The sequence below is a fragment of the Paroedura picta genome, chromosome 6 (genome assembly GCF_049243985.1).
Source record: "Paroedura picta isolate Pp20150507F chromosome 6, Ppicta_v3.0, whole genome shotgun sequence".
NCBI lineage: Eukaryota > Metazoa > Chordata > Lepidosauria > Squamata > Gekkonidae > Paroedura > Paroedura picta.
In genome coordinates this window covers 23,224,262-23,243,313 of record NC_135374.1, presented here as the reverse complement: position 1 = coordinate 23,243,313, position 19,052 = coordinate 23,224,262, and the positions used below count along the sequence as shown (strand labels likewise).

Below are 19,052 nucleotides of genomic sequence, written 5' to 3'. Positions count from 1 at the left end.
TGAATTTTATGCTCACTGGCACTTTCACCTGGACTATATTAATAAGGTTTATAGACTGTGTTAGATTAGACTTATTAGAAGAACTGTAGAAAGTTGCAACTTCCTAAAATATTTAAACTAGTGTATCAGTAATCTGTCTAATGTTTGTTTATACAGTAATTAAAAAATCAAACAAAAAAGTACTATGGAAGGACAATGTGGATCCTGGTATGATACAGAACTGAGGAGGAAAGCCAAATTCTTAGATAGCTCATCAATTTAGAGCAGCACATCTTTCATATTCCACCCACTCAGTACCCAGGTACTGAAATTCACTCCTACTGCAGCAGCTGTGGAGATGCAGCAATTAATCACATCAAACCACAGTTAACAGGAACAGTGATTTACAAGTCCTCTTCAAGCAAGAGTTCCCAATTCCATTTTACTAGGCAGTTACAAACCAAGGTTCATCAGTTCAGATACTGTGCAAACCACTGCTAAGTCTAATTAACTCAGCCAACATTTTCTACAAATGCTAAAGACAACTGACACATTCTACAAATGCTAATCAACAACTAACTTTACAAAGAGTGCACTAGTCTTGATGTAACAAAGACGTCTTTGACAGTACACTGGAGGCATTTAAAGTACAATCTTAAGCAGTTACATCCTTCTAAGTTTACTGTAGTCATTCCATCGTCCTGGAATGAAGCAGGTCTATGTATGTATCTTAATAATAATGGAAAAGTCCAAGCAATCTGGATATGCTGAATGTTACATTAATAATGAACTCTCGCTTGTATACACTTTGCATTAATTTTTTTCCATTGTCCAGGTTCTGCTGATGTCTCTTGCATGTAGGAATGCCAGTCCACAGGTGGGACCTGGGGATCCCCTGGAATTACGGCTCATCTCCAAACTAAAGAGATCTGTTTCCCTGGAGAAAGTGGCTGCTAGGGGGGACGGACTTCATAGCATTATACTCCACTGAAGTTCCTCCCCAACCCAATTCCTGCCCACTCTCAGCTCCACCCCTAAAGCCTCCAGGTATTTCCCAGCCCAGAGCTGGCAACCATACTTGCATTCCTGTTCTCCGCAGTGCTCTTCTAGACTCCTGATTATCAGGAATCAATTCACTTCCCTCTTCCTGCAGCACTAGAAAACTTTCCCTTTTTCATTCCCCCTCCCATTGCAGAGTCAAGGTGAAAATCTTAAACTTTCCACCCCCAAAAGTACAATATAATCAAACAAGAGAGAGATCTAAGGATAACCTTACGTGTAAGTTAAGAAAGGCACCTGAATTTAGATGCTTATTTGCTCTGACAATCGCTCACTTAAAAAAAAAAAAACCTTTTAAAAAAACACTCGGCAAAGCCCAAAGGGAGAAGTTTTGAAGATCTGTTTGGGGATTACTCCGACGCAAAACCAATTCCGAACGCTATAACGAGCGCAGCCTTACCTACTCTGCCACGAGGGATCTGCCAAGCTCAGGGCAGGGAATACGCTGCATTTTAGCAGAGAAAACCAAAAAGAGGAACTTCCAGGAGTGGGCGGAGAGGCGAGGGCGAAGACCACGTGAAGGGGAGACGCCAGTGCCTGCAAGAGAAAGTGAGTGTGTGGGGAGGGGGTCTGCTCCAGGACGGAGAGGCAGCCTGCAAACCGGGTCACAAAAGCCCCAGGGCGGCCGCGGGGAGGAGGGGAAGGAGGGGGGCTGCTCCTGCTCGCTGGTGGCTCCCCCTCCCTCTCCCCAATCTTGTGGGCAAAGAAGGACCCAACTCTGGCGGAGATCACCGGCAGCGGCCAACCAGGCAGCCCCTAGCCCCCCCTCTCCCCGGGCCGCCAGTTCCCCAAGCCGGGGCTGACCCTGGTCACGAGTCCCCGCTCGACGAGGTCCCTCCCCCCACCCTCCAGCGCCGCGACAAGGCGCTCCGACGAGAGGCGCTAATCCCTCCGGAGGAGGAAGGAAGGAAGGAGAGGGGGAGTAACGCTCCCCCTCGGGCGGGAAACCTCCAGGAGCGGAAGACGGGGGACCCCCCCGCCAGGCACCGCGCACCGGAGGGAAGCGCCGCCCGCCCGCGCGCTGTATCGGAACCCCGTCCCCGCCCGCTTTCCCCTCACCCCTCTCAGACGGGGGGTGGGGTGGGGGAGAGGAGCCGCTCAGCCTCAAACATAACGGATTCATGTATTTATTCTGAGGGGGCGCGCGCTCCCCTCGCGCATTCCGTCTCTCTCTCCCCCACCCCCCGACTTACCTCGCGCCACATCCCGTCTCGCGCCTCAGTGCACGGCGGGGGCGCGCGCCCTATAAACGGCTCACGAGTGCGACTCTCTCTTCCCCCTCCTCCTCCTCCTCGTACTGACTGGGGGCTCCACTCCACCATTTCGTCCCCGCCCCTTTATCGCGTCCAGAATCTGGTCTCGCCCGCTCGCTGCGGGGGAGGGGGGGGTCGGGGCGTGGCTTCCGGAGCCAAACTGATTGGAGCCGGCCGCTCAGTGTCTGGCGGGTTTGGTGCTCGTTTTTTAAGCCCGCGGGGGCATGCCTCCCAACGCCCCCCCCTCCCCTCGTGAGAGCTTCGCCCCGCTGCTCGGAAGCCGCTTCCGTCCCTAATTGAGTCTGGCCAGCTGTCACTCTCTCCTCACGCGCCTCCTGAGGTAGTTTCCGACCCCCCCCCCCCCCAGGTCGCTTCAGAGTCCTATGTGGGCTTCCCCGCAGGGCTCCCCTTCCACAAATGTGGGACCGCACACCAGCATCCCACTGAAGGCAGGGCTGGCGAGCCCGTCCTTGATGTGGCTCTTCAGTTTAGACGAGGTAGTGTGACTGCTAGATTAAGGTGACCAGACTGTCCCACTTTTGGAGGGTACCTGGCAAATTGTACTTATGTTGAAATTAAAATATATATATTACAACACTATTTTTGTGTTCTATGAAACTTTTTGTTGCTCCATACAGACCAATTTTTTTTTTTTTAATCAAGAAATTTTTAACATTGGTAAAGTGGGACACCATTGACGGGGGTCAATGGTGTCCCACTTTACCAATGTTAAAATTTTTATAGTACTATTACTGTTTTTTCTCTTTTTAAATTGTCTTAGTTTTAATTGCTTGTATTTTAACTTTGGTCTGAATGGCCGTAAATAAACATTGATTGATTGGTCACCTTACACTAGATCCCTGTCCTGTAACACCTTAGAGATTTTCGGGGTGTAAGCTTTTGAGAGTCAGGGAGCTTTGCCTGTTGAGAACTCATACCTTGAATATCTTGCCCACCCCCAGCTCCACCCCTGAACTCTCCAGGTATTTCCCAACCCAGAGTTGGCATCCCTATACTGGACTTGAATTTAGCTTCTTTACTCAAACCAACAGGGCTAGCCTCAACCCGTCTCTCCGAATGGTGCATTGCTGCTATTCTAGACTCAATCTGAGAGACCGGGTTCAAATTCTCACTTAGTTAATCAAGTTTATTGTGTGAAGTTGAACAGGCAAACTTTGGTCAATTTCAGCATTTAATTTGTAAGGATAAAACAGTTCATTGAGGAAGGATGGGATTAAAATAAGGGTTAGCAATTCTGGTTTAAGAAATTCCTGGAAATTTGTGGGGCAGACCTTGGGAGGATGCGGTTTAAAGAGGGAAGGGAGCCATTGGACCTGGCCTTACAAAGCAGCCATTTTTTTTCTCTAAAGAAAGTGAGCTCTGTCTTCTAGAGATCAGTTGTAATTTTGGGTGATCTCCAGGTTCCATGCGCAAATTGGTAACCCTTGATAAAGATGTAATTTATAAGTGCATGGTACTAGCTTGAGGTTGTTTTTTTTTTAATGCTCTGAAACCTACCAACAACTGCATTGGGTAGGGTAAGGGGCTAATAAAGGGAAACAAAAAATGAATTAAAATTGTTTTTACTGCCAAGATAGGATGCCATTTAGAAGAAGAAGTTGGTTCTTATATACCGCATTTCTCTCCCAAAGGAGTCCCAAAGTAGCTTACATTCACCTTTATTTATTTGTTTGTTTGTTTGTTTGTTTATTTATTTATTTACTTTTATATTTACATACCGCCCTCCCCGGGGGCTCAGGGCGGTTTACATAAGAACAACAACAGTACATAAAACAATCTATAAACATGTGAATAACTTTACAATAATAACCGTATAACAATGTAACAGTATAAATAATATAGGCAGTAGAACAATGCAACAATACAAACAGGTCCAGAGCATGTTGGTGGACTTCTGAGGGGGGGCAGGGGGGGAGCAGGGGCCTTTCAGTCGCTCCCTTCCCTTTCCTCTCCCCACCACAGACACCCTGTGAAGGAGGTGAGGCTGAGAGAGCCCTAATATTACTGCTTGATCAGAACAGCTTTATCAGTGCCATGGCGAGCCCAAGGTCACCCAGCTAGTTGCATGTGGGGGAGCAGGGAATCAAACCCATCTTCCCAGATTAGAAGTCTGCATTCCTAACCACTACACCAAGATGGATATTTGCTTGTGCACAAAAGGGTTTTGGGCTGCCTCTCCTGCCTCCTACTATACATGTAGTTTTTAAATGTACAGTTAACAATTTTCCCACCACTAACCTCTGCTATTGAACTTGAGGGTATTTGTTTCTCAATAAACTATTAAGATATGATTGCTATTCCCCCTTCCCATTTATATTTCTCCACAAATCATCAAGCCTTTTATTTATGTTATTTATGTTTATTTTTGTATTTCCATAAACAATATTGAAAGTGTTGCAGAAACAGGTCCCAATTTCATTTGTATGCTGTGAAAGAGGGAAGTCGTGATCAGGGAAAAGGAAGGAGGCCTCTATCTTGCCTGTATTGTGAAAACTAATGCTGGATGAACAATGTGGCCTGATCTTTCTTTGCTTCGGGTTTTGTCCTTTGCAGCTAACCCTGTGACATAGGCTTTTTAAAAAGTATGCTTAAAGAGCCTTAGGAAAAATTAAGCCAAATGTCATATAGATAAGATTTTGAAGAGAGGGGAAATATATGATCTTCCTTAACATTCCAGAAAACATATAGGATTTTAAAGCAATCTTAAAATTACGTGTCAATTAGCCTTTTTTAAGCTACCTGAGCAAATTTGAGGGTTCAGATATTTTCATTATAATCCTTACTAAAAGAGCATGGGGCTGGGGATTTGTGAGGGACAAGGCACAAATTATAGGCACAGGTAGCACAAGGACTACATCCTCTGTCCAGTATTAAAGGTCCCTGTTGTAGCTGATTAAATATAAGCAGCTTGGCAGATTTGTTATAGCTATGGGCAAAGCCCTTACCTATTTTTGTCTTGAGTTTTTTATAGACTTAAAACTGCTTAGCAAGACTTGGTTACCTTTTTCACATCCAAATTTGCAAAACACATATGCCTGTGTAAGGTTATAATGATTATTATTTTAATATACCTGCTTCTCGATCATCAAAATATGCATGATGTTTATGAATTATATTTAAAAAGCTGTCAAGAGTAATTTACAGTGCTTCTAGTAATTAGTGTTCACAATAATTATCAAAAAAACACTGATGTGTGTAAGGAGAGTTTTTGTGCTGAAGCAGCATGTAAAATAAATTACCTTTACCTCTAGACTCTTCAAAAAGGTTTCTAAACCTTGAATTAAATTATTGAATTGGGGGGGGGGGAGCCTAAAGAAGATGGCATATCTAATGCATTAGTAAGTAAAGGGCAGTTTCCAGGGATAGCCAAATTTAAAGTATGATGTAATAGAAAATTATTTTTTCCTTTTCTCATCCTCAGCTAATCCCTTTTCCAGGAAGTATGTTTAGTCTCTGTCTTTTCTTTAAAAGTGGATTGCTGCCCAAAGGGCAGTAAAGTAAAGGCCAAGAGTAACAGTAAGAAAGTGACATCTTCCTGTCCCCTGCTTTGAGCTCCCTGAAAGAGTACCAATAAAAATGTAAGTTACTTTTCAATCCTTGCTGTACCCTACACTTTTGCTAACATGACTTTCCATTATTCCCCTGCTTCCAAATGTAACAGTATATTGTATTCTACATGTTTGGAAGGAAATTACTATATGTATTACAGAATTGCTCTAGTTTGTACTTTAAAGAGGCAACTGATATTGGCATTTTTAAAACTATGTGTTAAAATGCTGTATGGTTTAACTTTTCATTTCAAAAAGACCCACCAGGGGAAAATAACCAAAATCCAGCAATTAAATATAATTTGGAAGGAAGGAAGGAAGGAAGGAGATATATTTAAAGTGAAGACAAATATAAACAACAGTGGTGGCGGATCTATTTTATTTCTATAAAAAGTTTCCAAGTATCTAAAAATCAATCCATAAATAGTTGACATCTATATGTTTATTCATTCAGATATTCATAAAGTTCTAAGGTTGCTAGTTCATTGATTTACCAGAGATGGGTATTTATCTTTTTAGTGTTATAATATTAAAATGCTATATATGAATCAGCCACATTCTGTTTGGAGAAGAGAACTAGCTGAATCAATAAATCATTATATTCTATCAGCAGTCCTGTGGTAAACACAGGAAGCATCAGAATACATAAAACTGTGGCCTGTTGGTCAGTAGACCAACTAGTACATTCTAGTTTCTGGGATTCTTTCACTGATGGATTAAATGAATGTTGCCTCATTGGAAAGGTACTTTTTATATTCTTAAGCAAGTTACCAATTTATATAAATTAGGTCCACCTTAACTGGTGAGATATCCTGTGTATGCAGCCTGGCTTTGTACATTTAAAAACATTAGTAAGCTATGGAAATGACAGTAAAAACAAAAATAGGCAGTACAAGACTGAATACCTACCATTGCCTTAAAGAATATTTTCCCATTTAAATACTTCTACCAAGAAATTCAGTTTGAAGAGGCTGAGAAAATTAGTTCAAACAAAGTGTATTTTAATTTGATCAAACAACATACAGCTTCATCATTTAGATGATTTGCAGGGCCACTGCCTATGATTACCATGTGACAGAACATTGCATTATACAAGTCTGGAGAGAGATAAAGGGCCAATGTATATGTTCAATAGAAGAAGAATGCTATTTACATATGTGCATGGGGAGAACTTTATGTTCATATGATACTACCTTTATGTTCATACTATATGTTCATATGATATCACCTCATACTGAATCAGGCCATTGGTACATCAAAATCAGTATTGTCTACTTAGATTAGCAGATGCTCTCCCAGGTCTCAAGCAGAGGTCTTTCACAACCTAATTATTTTAAATGGAGATGCTTGGGAAACCTGGGACCTTCTCCATGTCAAACAGATGCTATAGCACTGAGCAAATGGTCTCCCTATTTATGTTATAAATTTTGTTTTCAATGTTGAGAGCTGTTCGGACTTCTGTTAAAATAATCACGTTTCTTATTCTCTTTCTGCACCCTCGCAGAATCTAATACAAGAAAAATAATGTGATGTAGAAGGCTAAGCTGAATCCTTGCCTCCAACATGATAGTGTTTTTAAATGTAGAGAAGTATTAAAGATGTAATCTTACCTAAGTTGGCACATCATAGGTGAAGCATATCCTGCTGAATATATAAATACCATGTACCCATACAAAACATTTAAGACAAGTTCTGTTGATTTCATTTGGACTAAATTCTAATTAAATATCTTTAGAATCACGGATTCACTGTTCATGAGCAAGCTGGATTGTGTGATGACGAATAATTATTTCTGTAACCATGCTTAGTACAAAAATATATATTTAATTTATCCCATTTCCCTGAAAGGAAGGCTAGTTTTTCTTTCCATATGTGCTATCAAGAAAAAGAGGGGTCTGTCTTAAATTTGTTTGCAAGTTACAACTATGTACTGGAGTAAGAGCCTATTTTATGTATAGCCACTTTTTAAAAGGAAGCGTAATCTTAAACTCAGGGTTATCTTCCTTTCAGGTGAATGTGAGTACATATTTACATAAACAAGCTCTTAATTTTATCAAGCCTCAATGAAGTGACAGATTAATTTTCAGCCATTTGAAAGATCACAGCTCAGATTAAATCAACATGCAATGTATAATGAAGTTCATTTCCACTTAAGGCGAACTTCTCACATATACTAAACATTAATATAGAGCATACAAATACACTGGCAAAAGCACAAATCCGCTTACCTATAACTTCCGTTTATCTGGTCCAGAGTCAGAGATATTTCTAGCTGGAAGAACTAGGTGTGGTTCTCCACATGACTTTCCTATTTGCATGAAAGAGAATAGAACTATGAAAACTGAACTAAAAAGAATGTAAAAAACAGTAACAGATCACGAGTTCAGTTGATACAATAATTGCAGCCATTGTTGGCTAGTAAAAGCAGGCATTTTGGGGAAACAAGAACCTATTATTTTTTTAAAAAGAAGATAGTTGTAGCTGTCAAAATCGAAAATGATTATCTCCGCACAATAAATAGCTAGCAGAAAGGAATAAAAAGATACCTGAACTATAATTCTAGCTGAATTTTCCCTCCATTGAACAGTGAATTTCCTGGAAGAAGATGTACTTTGTTTGCTTTATTTGATTTGATTTCTTATGGGATGAATAAAGAGTACTTTAGAACTAACAAATATATTTGAAACTTTAAAAACACAGAACACAACATTCCTTCTCTTTAAGCATCTTAATTCAAGAGTTTATTTTTAGCATTACTTTGTGTCTGTATGTTTCTGTGTAATCTGACTTTCCAATTTTGTATTATTTACTGGGTCAAGGATCTTTTGCTTCTGTATTTCTAATATATTCTTACAACTGTGTTAATGTCTCTGTTTTTTAATATTGTAGTCTAATTTCTAAATTTGTGTTGAATGCTTTACTGCTTTTTAAGTGCCTTAATTTTTTGTATGCATAATGCTTATGTCTTTAAAATACTGGTGCGTCCTCTGCCTCCAAGTACATGCATTTAGGTTCATATCAAAATGGTATGATAAGATATATAAACAGCAATTTGCTGCAACAACAAGAAAACCCTGTTCCCCCCCCCTTTATTTGCAGAGGCCTTCCTCTACTCATTTTTTTTCTGATGGCAAAATTTGAAACTTTGGGAGATATGGGGGAGGGGGAGAATTATCCTATGAAATATTTTCCTCTTTTGAAATTAGTGAAGTGTTTTTGAAAACCTTTTGAAAAGGTTTAGGCACAAGGTTTGTGAACATTTTAATGTTAGACAGTATACCGCATTTTTGTTGTTGTTATGTGCGAAGTCGTGTCCGACCCATCGCGATCCCATGGACAATGATCCTCCAGGCCTTCCTGTCCTCTACCATTCCCCGGAGTCCATTTAAGTTTGCACCTACTGCTTCAGTGACTCCATCCATCCACCTCATTCTCTGTCGTCCCCTTCTTCTTTTGCCCTCGATCTCTCCCAGCATTAGGCTCTTCTCCAGGGAGTCCTTCCTTCTCATGAGGTGGCCAAAATATTTGAGTTTCATCTTCAGGATCTGGCCTTCTAAAGAGCAGTCAGGGCTGATCTCCTCTAGGACTGACTGGTTTGTTCGCCTTGCAGTCCAAGGGACTCGCAAGAGTCTTCTCCAGCACCAGAGTTCAAAAGCCTCAATTCTTTGACGCTCGGCCTTCCTTATGGTCCAACTTTCGCAGCCATACATTGCAATATACCGCATTAGAAAACGATAATTCCTGTGTGCGCGGTAGACATTATACAACATAATTTCAAACATATATTTATTGGCCAATATGCACAAATGTGTATGATAATTAGGGATGAGCATGAACTGTGTGATGAGATAAAATTCATGAGGAATTCAGGCCGGATTGGGGCTTGGAAGGTGGTATTCAGCACACATGATCTCTGAAGAAATCTCTGAACTTTTGAATGTGGTTTCAGGTGGCTTGGAAAACAAAACCCATCCAGAAAAAAACTCAGGCATGAAAATGCTAGATAAAGGTGTGGATGGTGTTTTCCAGTCTTGGATACACAAATAGGGACCCTCCAAAAGTTGACAGGCACTGATGCCAGTATCTAGGACTCAGATCTATATAAATGGAAGATGAGTGTGTGTTCCCTTTGTTGGCATTGTGGTTTTGATCGAAAATGTGGTTTCATCAAAGAACTTTGCTGCTGGGTATAGTGGGGGAATTGTTTGGCTAGTTTACTCAGTCAAGAGCTATGGGACTTAGCACCCAACTACAGCCCAGGAGAGTCATTTGACAGAGAAGGAAACAGACAGACAGGCACAGATAGATAGCTCCTCAGAGGAGAAGCAGGTCAATTGGGGGAAGTTTTCAAACTAGATGTGGATAGCTGGATACTAAAATCTTGCCAAGTCACTTTCCAAGACTGGAACAAGTCCACCAGGGGGTGCAGGGGGTGGGGTATAGCTATTTACTATGTGGGTGGCTTCCAGGCCAAAGTGGAAGGGGTTGGCCCTGCAGATATCTGGTTGTTGGAAAGAGATGGGGTCCATTCATCCACAACATTGCCGGCAACAACTGTCTCCTGCATGCTTTTGAGGGGTGGGGGCTGTCCATACTGGAGATGTCCACTGCAAGTTTGATGGCTGCCCTCTACTAGGGCACATAGGGTCCATCCTGTCTGTTCTGTGGCTGAGAACACACACCTGACAACATTTTCCCAGAAAATAATATCAGGTCAGATCAACCATCTGTCTGGAATAGTCTATTATTCTGGTATACAGTAACTGTTACAACACATAAATGGAATAACAGTATCAATTTCTTTATTATTCATTTTCAATTTCTATCCATGTTAGAGTTTAACACTGAAGTAATATTTTATAAAATATATAAACAGTTTTGAATTTCTATATCATATTAATGTCATCTATCATAAATTTCTCAGAATTGTATCTTTGTAAAGAAAACCTGCAAATTGCTTCAGTATCTTTGTGACACTCTAATAAAGCTACTTGGAACAGCCCCAAAGATGATGATAACTATCACTGTGGAGCATTACTAAGGATAAATTGGCTTAGCCAATTTATCTGGATCAGAAGAATTAAAATTGCTGCATTTTAAGTACAGTAGTTTACTTTAGCAAGGCTGTCTAGCCAGTAGAAGTTACAGCCTAGATAAAGCATATCATTTCATCTTTGGTTGGTACCAGTTTATGTGGTTAATCTGGGAACAAAGATCTATTACATACAACCAATCAAGAATGACAATTTGATTTCTGTCCCTTTAATTTGTGGGGGCCTATAAAAGATCAATACTTCCATGGTACTAAGGTGAATTACTTAAGGGATCTTGAGAATAGTGCTAGGGCTTTCCTCTGTTTGATTAGAGCAGTGGTAGTCAAACTGCTGCGCTCCAGATGTCCATGGACTACAATTCCCATGAGCCCCTGCCAGCATTTGTCCATGGACATCTGGAGGGCTGCAATTTGACTACCCCTGGATTAGAGGAATTCCCTTTTTCTTATCAATCAAGTGATAATTTGTGTTTTTTCTAGTATACAGTCAGCACCATGGAGAGCAACAGTGTCCACTATTAAGGAAGCACAGAACAGACAACATACCAAACATTGGTAGAATCTGAAGATTGCAGATTATTGAATTTCACTTTTACATTTTTATGAGTTCTTAATAGGGATGGGCATGAACCAACCCATGGGTCTTCATTAACTCACGAAATGGAGTACTTAATAGATTGCGAACTGGGCTTGTATGGCCATGCCCCCAATGACCACATATGGATCTTATCCCTCTGGGCGTATTCGCGGGCTTTTGTGGGGGGCAGAGTTTCTTCTTTCAGTGCATGCTTTTGTGTGTGAAGTGCATGAAAATTGCTCTTCCATAGACAGGGCTTGGAAGCATTGTCTTCTGGCATATATTACTCCTGGGGCTCATTGCTCATTTGCTTTTGGTGGGAGTGGATGAAATAGAGAGGGAGACACATGCAGCTATTTGGAGGGAGAGAATTTTGTGGGATAGGTGGAGGGTTTAGAGAGAAGGAGCACCTTCAGCATTACCTGTAAGTCTTCAGCTGCTCATTTCTGGCTGGCTAGATGGGGGTGTAAGATGGCAGGTAGATGGTTAAGTAGATAGATAGCTGGGTAGACAGGCAAATAGAAAATTGGTTTGGTAAGTATGTAAATAGTTGGTTAGGTAGTTAGGTAGACAGTTGGTTAGATAGGTAGGTAGGCAAGTAGAAAGTTGGGTAGGTTGGTAGTTAGGTAGGTGGGAAGTCAGAGCACCTGACCCAGCGAGTATGTTGGGAGCTACACCCCATCCAGGCTCCTCCAAGCTTGTGGATCCTCATGGTCATATGTGTGAGCACCACTTGGCCCCCATGGGGACTACCAATGCCCATTTCAGTCATTATCCATTAAGTCCATAGGAAACCATGCTCCTCTCTAAAACTATGTCATAGGAAGGTAGGTAGGTGGATTACCACCTCCCAGGCCAAAGGGGAGAAGGGTGGACACTGGACAACACTGAGAAACCATGTCCACAATGAGGCGATATAGTCAGGGGGCTCTAAAGTGAATTTCACATGTATAGCACCCCAGGAAACAGCTAAACAGTTAATGAACTCAAGTGAGCCCAAAGGTTCATGAACATTGGTGGTCAGTGCAAGTTTGGGGTTTGAGGTTTGTGATGTCCCCCCCGACCCACAATCCCCCCCCCCCAATCTCACAAACTTCCATTTTCCAGGTTTGTGCCCACCTCTAGTTCTGAATGATTCATATGAAGGCAAATGTGAATTTGCCAATAAACTAAATGAAGATCATCCCATATTCTATTGACTTTTCACATTCTTAATAATGGTTGTTTTATCTAGCATTAACTTATAGCACAATCCTCTGTGTGTTTATTCAGAAGTCCCATATTATTCAGTGGGGCTTATTCCCTGGAAGCTGTTCTTAGGATTACAGCTATAGTTTCTGAACCTACCCTTGGGAAAAGAGACCTTGCAGTCTGACATGAAGGTCAGACTTAATGACACATACCATTATTTATTGCAGAGGTTTAGCAGCCAAAGTCATTATATTGTATGCAGTTGTCATGCCTGCTGAAAAGGCTATAGAGAAAAATATGTCTTAAAAGAGCTTATTTTATAGCTTGGAAGATTTCAGAGTGGTTCAGGAGTACTGAACAAATATGAATTAATAAAACCAAGCATTTTTCAGAGACTTCGGCTTCATAACAAGTTGCATCCATTGGTCATTAATTGAGACTTTATTGTCATCTAAAGTGCAGAAGTAGATTTATTTATGTACTTTATAGTTTACTCAAGGTAGATTAATTTTTAAATGCAGTAAAACCAGTGTAATATAAACACTAATTAAAACAGGATTATAAAGAGTGCAACATTTACAATATAATACATATAATAAATAATGCAATAAAAAGGTTACAAAACTACAGAACAATTTTGTAAAACAGTATAATATTTAGAATAAACAGTATAATAAAGATGGATTACAAAACCAGAAAAATGCAAAACAAATTTGATAGATGTGATAAACAGTTAAATCAAAATAAAATATTTGAATTGAATGAGGAGGGACTTGTAATGTAAACAACAAACATTTGTGCATACATTTGATTATCTATCTCATTGCATTTCCCATCTTTTTTTCTAGTCTCATACTTTGAAATAGCAAGTGGCCTACAGCTGCAGAAGAAAATTTGTAGACACTCTGTAATTTTAATGTCAAACAGTCCCAGAGAGGTCTGTAATTTCTGTAAATGGCATTGTTGTTCCAGCTCTTCCTTAAAAGATCATCCTTTGAAAGCTTTCCAAGTTTCACAATGCAATCTTATGCAAAGTCGCTCCAGGCCTGAATTCATTCATTTCAGTGGGTTTAGACTGAAGCAAACCTACATAAGATTACATTGAAAAAGAATCAGACCTTCAGATAAGAGTTTATGGGTGAGAAGGGCAGTGGTCTTTACCTGTACCTAATGGAGAGGCCCCTATACAGCCTGTGCTCTCCCAGCTGTACTGGTTTCAGATTGGGGACCAAATCAAATTCAAGGTTTTGGTTCTTGCCTGTAGAACCCTAAATGGCCTGGGACCTTCGTATCTGCAGGATTGCCTCTCTCACTATGTCCCCCATAGGACGCTAATTTAGTGAGAAAAATTGTTTGTACATTTCACATATAGCGTATATCTCCACTGCTCTGCCAATCTAATTAAATTTGATCCACTTATTTGGCTCTGGAATTTCTCGCTGCTCAGAGAACTGAGGGAAAAAACAATATTTTAAATACTTAAAAAATATCCAAAGGCTACATGTTTTGGATTAGACATTGTGAGGTTCATCGAATCCAACAACTATACTCGAGTCTCTAGCTAACTGGTCTACTGCAGACCAACAAGGCTGCCCTCTGAAACTCAAGCCCAACAATATCCCTTGCTTATTATTCATCCCTGGTACTTGCTATTTGATGTTGTATTGCCTCTAAATGAAAGAGATTGCATTTAGCTGTCATGGATAATGGCTGCTGACAGATGTAGCCTTTATGAATTTGTCTAATTCTCTTTTAAGCTATCTAACCTATTACCACCATGATCATATCTTGTGGCAATAAATTCATGCTGTGAGATGTTTGCATTTTTTTCTGCCCTAAAGTCATAGGGCCAGACATACCAAATGTAATATTCATATAACTTTTCTAACCCAGAATCCTTTAATAATGCAAAGGTGTGTGTGTGTGTGTGTGTGTAATCAGAAGAGTAAAAATTCATATTGGAAATACAAAATTAAGCTAAATTAATTTGCGTTAGAGCCCAACACCAGTAATTATTTATTGGCTACCACTCCCAGACCTGGCACCTCGCAGTGGCTTACAACAAAGGTTAAAAAAGCAATAAAATCCCAACCCCAAGACCCTCCTCTCCAGTAATAAATCTGATACCTCTAAGAGTACTATTTAAAGCTTAGAAAGCTCCTAGCAGCCAGCTGTGTGGAATCAAAGTATTTCAGATTGTATTAGCACCAAGATTTTAGGCATTTGAGGGATTTTCTAGTCCTGGTGCTACTCATTAAGCTAGCACTACTTTTAAAACCACCATTAAACAAACAAACAGCGCTACTGAGAAGCTGTAAGTGATTTTAAAATATATTGGACATTCATCTATTCTGTTTCTTTCTTTTTGTAAAACTCTTCACTAGTCATTTGGATTAACTGGATGTTCTTTAGAGAAATTACTGTTCTGTGAACAGTGTCTTTATTGCAGCAATGAGTGGAACTCTAGAGAGCATTCACTACCCATGACTCACTCTAGTCATAGTGAATGAATGTAGCTCACTCATTCTCAGGGAAAATATAAGTGCTTGCACAGGGGATACCTTTACCTTTTTAGGATGCTGACTGCTTGAATCCTATGTCAGACCTTCCTATGTCAGACAAGTCTGCTGGGCTGAATACGGTACATATTTGCACTGCAACTCTAATCAGTTACATCCTTCTAAAGAGAGAAAATGTCTAGCCTGCTCACGTGTGGAGTCCCACAAGGAGCAGTCCTCTTTCCTACCCTATTTAATATCATCATGCGCCCTCTTGCTCAGCTGGTGCGGAGGTTTGGGCTGGTTTGCCACCAATATGCAGATGACACCCAGCTCTTCCTCCTGATGGATGACCGCCCTGACTCCCCCCCCAAAATCTTTAGTCAGATGCCTGGAAGCAGTGATGAAGTGGATCAAGCAGTCATCTGAAGCTCAACCCTGCAAAGACGGAGGTCCTGTGGTTGGGTAGAAAGGGACCAAGGGAAGAAGCGCGCCTGCCCACCCTGGACAGTGTGCAGCTCCTAGCAACTCACTCCGCCAAGAACCTGGGTGATTCTGGATGCTTCCCTTTCAATGGAAGCCCAGGTCACAAAGGTAGCACAGCTGGCATTTTACCACCTCCGCCAAGCTAAACTACTAGTGCCCTACCTGGAACCAGAGCACCTAGCCACAGTGATCCATGTGACGGTCACCTCTAGGCTGGACTTCTGCAACTCGCTCTATGCAGGGCTACCTTTATCCTTGATCCGGAAACTACAACTGGTGCAGAATGCCGCGGCTAGGATTCTCACTAAGACATCATGGGGATCTCACATTCGGCCGATACTCCAAGAACTCAGCTGGCTCCCAGTTGAATTCTGGATTAAGCTTAAGGTTTTGGTAATCACCTTTAAGGCCATACGCGGTCTGGGCCCAGTGTATCTGAGAGACCGCCTCCCTGCCTATACCCCCAGAAGGGCTCTACACTTCCAACTGGCTGCAGATCCCTGGCCCTAAACATTGGACCTCAACAAGGGCCAGGGCCTTTTCAGTCCTGGCCCCTACCTGGTGGAATCAGCTCCGCAAAGAGATCAGGTCCCTGCCTGAAGTTCCACAATTCTGCAGGGCCTGCAAAAAGCTCTTCCATCAGGAATTTGCTCGAGGCCGACTGACCCATAACATCTACAGATCCCCCCCATGCTAGACTGAGAGGTCAAACCTACCAAGGTGTATCAAAGTTATTGTTGTCAAAATACTGTTTTAATTCTAGTTGGTATATTATTGTTGTGATAGTGTTATATTGATACTGATACTGTTCCATGTAAATGTTCTGAAATGTTTTCTGTAAACTGCCCAGAGCCGTAGGGAAGGGCAATATAAAAATCAAAATAAATAAATAAACAAACAAATAAATAAATAAAGGGGAAATGGCAAGGTTTACACTGTTAATCATCAAGTTGAAAAAAACCCAGAAAAGATTTGAATTTGTAGAAAGTCATTGCAGAATGGAGTTTTTTTCAGAGAAGCCTCCTAAAACAAAACCTACCAAGTCACGTTACAACTGTGTAATTTGGATTGTCAAGGTTTCCGTGGAAAATCAACTGCCTTTGAGATATTTCAAGGTATTTCACAGAGCCATAATTTAATTCCATTGGTTTGCCATAATAAAGGGCAAATGGCAAGGTTTAAAATTTCAACAGAGTTAGACGCCATATTGTTATTCCTGTTTAGGTTGAATCATAATCTGACTGTGAGCTATTTTACATATTACACATCAGCAAACCTGAATTTTCCCACTGGATGTGCCCAGCAGGGAACCACATTTAGTTTCAATTGATTTGATAATTGTACCTGCATAATACATGTATTTTCAAGTGCCGGGATGTAGTTCAGAGTTTACAATTGATGTATGCTCAAAGATCTATTAAGAGGCCATGAGATCATAGTTGTTTTAACTGATAAGGCTTCCATCGGTTTGGTTACAAAGTAATTTCTAAAATATCAGCTGTAAAGTACATTTGATTTTAATTTCAAATTCTCGCCCCATTTTTTTTGGGGGGGGTGACTCTAAAGGTTGAAGGTATAAAGGTCTTTATTATGTCACACATATAAAAATGTCTCAGTCTGATGTACTTTGCTATAATGTGGTATCAGTGTCCTGCTAAACAAATTAGCTACTGTTTTGTTGTTGTTGTTGTTATGTGCGAAGTCGTGTCCGACCCATCGCGACCCCATGGACAATGATCCTCCAGGCCTTCCTGTCCTCTACCATTCCCCGGAGTCCATTTACGTTTGCACCTACTGCTTCGGTGACTCCATCCAGCCACCTCATTCTCTGTCGTCCCCTTCTTCTTTTGCCCTCGATCGCTCCAAGCATTAGGCTCTTCTCCAGGGAGTCCTTCCTTCTCATGAGGTGGCCAAAGTATTTGAGTTTCATCTTCAGGATCTGGCCTTCTAAAGAGCAGTCAGGGTTGATCTCCTCTAGGACTGACCGGTTTGTTCGCCTTGCAGTCCAAGGGACTCGCAAGAGTCTTCTATAGCACCAGAGTTCAAAAGCCTCAATTCTTTGACGCTCGGCCTTCCTTATGGTCCAACTTTCGCAGCCATACATTGCAACTGGGAATACCATAGCCTTGACTAAACGCACTTTTGTTGGCAGGGTGATGTCTCTGCTTTTTAGGATGCTGTCTAGATTTGCCATAGCTTTCCTCCCCAGCAGCAAGCGTCTTTTAATTTCTTTGCTGCAGTCCCCATCTGCAGTGATCTTGGAGCCCAGGAAAATAAAATCTGTCACTATCTCCATTTCTTCCCCATCTATTTGCCATGAATTGAGAGGGCCGGATGCCATGATCTTTGTTTTCTTGATGTTGAGTTTCAAGCCAACTTTTGCACTCTCCTCCTTCACCCGCATCAACAGGCTCTTTAGTTCCTCTTCACTTTCTGCCATTAGAGTGGTATCATCTGCATATCTGAGGTTGTTGATATTTCTCCCTGCAATCTTGATCCCAATTTGTGACTCCTCTAATCCCGCATTTCTCATGATGTGCTCTGCATACAAGTTAAATAGGTAAGGCGACAGTATACAGCCTTGCCGAACTCCTTTCTCAATTTTGAACCAGTCAGTGATTCCATGTTCAGTTCTCACTGTTGCTTCTTGACCTGCATATAAATTTCTCAAGAGACAAATAAGATGCTCTGGTATTCCCATCTCTTTAAGAACTTGCCACAATTTGTTGTGCTCCACACAATCAAAGGCTTTAGCATAGTCAATGAAGCAGAAGTAGACGTTCTTCTGGTACTCCCTAGCTTTCTCCATGATCCAGCGTATGTTGGCAATTTGATCTCTAGTTCCTCTGCCTCTTCGAAATCCTGCCTGTACTTCTGGAAGTTCTCGGTCCACATATTGCTGGAGCCTAGCTTAGCTACTGTTTTAGAAAGTTTTATTCTCAGTGGTTCTGACATTCTAAACAAGCTGAGGTCACAGAGAGGGAGTATGATTTATTTTTATATACCGCCCTTCCCTACAGCTCTGGGTGGTTTACATTAAACCAGAGATAGTCAAACTGCGGCCCTCCAGATGTCCATTCGCTCATAGGAATTGTAGTCCATGGACATCTGGAGGGCCACAGTTTGACTACCCCTGCATTAAACATTGTGGAATGATTACATGGATTGCTTACAGAATTTCATGGACACCCAGTGAAGTTAAAAGTTGCATGTTTTAAATACAGCATGTGCATTAAAATACATGTACTGATCTCCCTACGAGAACCTTGGGATTTTTCCATGCCAAACAGACTGTTGAAGGGAAAACCTTACCTATTATTATATGGACTGGGTACATTTAATTATATGCTACAAGTTTTTGTAAAAGTACCAGCCATGTTCAGTTTT

General features: G+C 41.2%; 1 protein-coding gene and 1 long non-coding RNA gene across 9 annotated transcripts in view; one reads left to right on the top strand and one right to left on the bottom strand.

Annotated features, from left to right (window-relative positions):
* Nucleotides 1–2,373, bottom strand: part of WASF3 (WASP family member 3) — a 51,155-nt gene extending 48,782 nt beyond the window's left edge. For 3 of the 6 annotated variants that reach the window (XM_077341753.1, XM_077341752.1, XM_077341759.1), the window contains exons 1-2: nt 2,232–2,369; nt 1,439–1,575 (exon numbers count right to left, since the gene is read on the bottom strand). The gene's annotated coding sequence lies outside the window, so the exon portion shown is untranslated. Of the gene's footprint in view, nt 1–1,438; nt 1,576–2,231 lie in introns of all 6 variants that reach the window. The other 3 variants (XM_077341756.1, XM_077341755.1, XM_077341754.1) reach the window with 2 other exon arrangements.
* Nucleotides 1,489–19,052, top strand: part of LOC143839565 (uncharacterized) — a 55,248-nt gene continuing 37,684 nt past the window's right edge. For 2 of the 3 annotated variants that reach the window (XR_013231764.1, XR_013231762.1), the window contains exons 1-2: nt 2,399–2,631; nt 5,734–5,890. This is a non-coding gene — a long non-coding RNA (uncharacterized LOC143839565). Of the gene's footprint in view, nt 1,588–2,398; nt 2,632–5,733; nt 5,891–19,052 lie in introns of those variants that run through there. The other variant, XR_013231763.1, reaches the window with a different exon arrangement.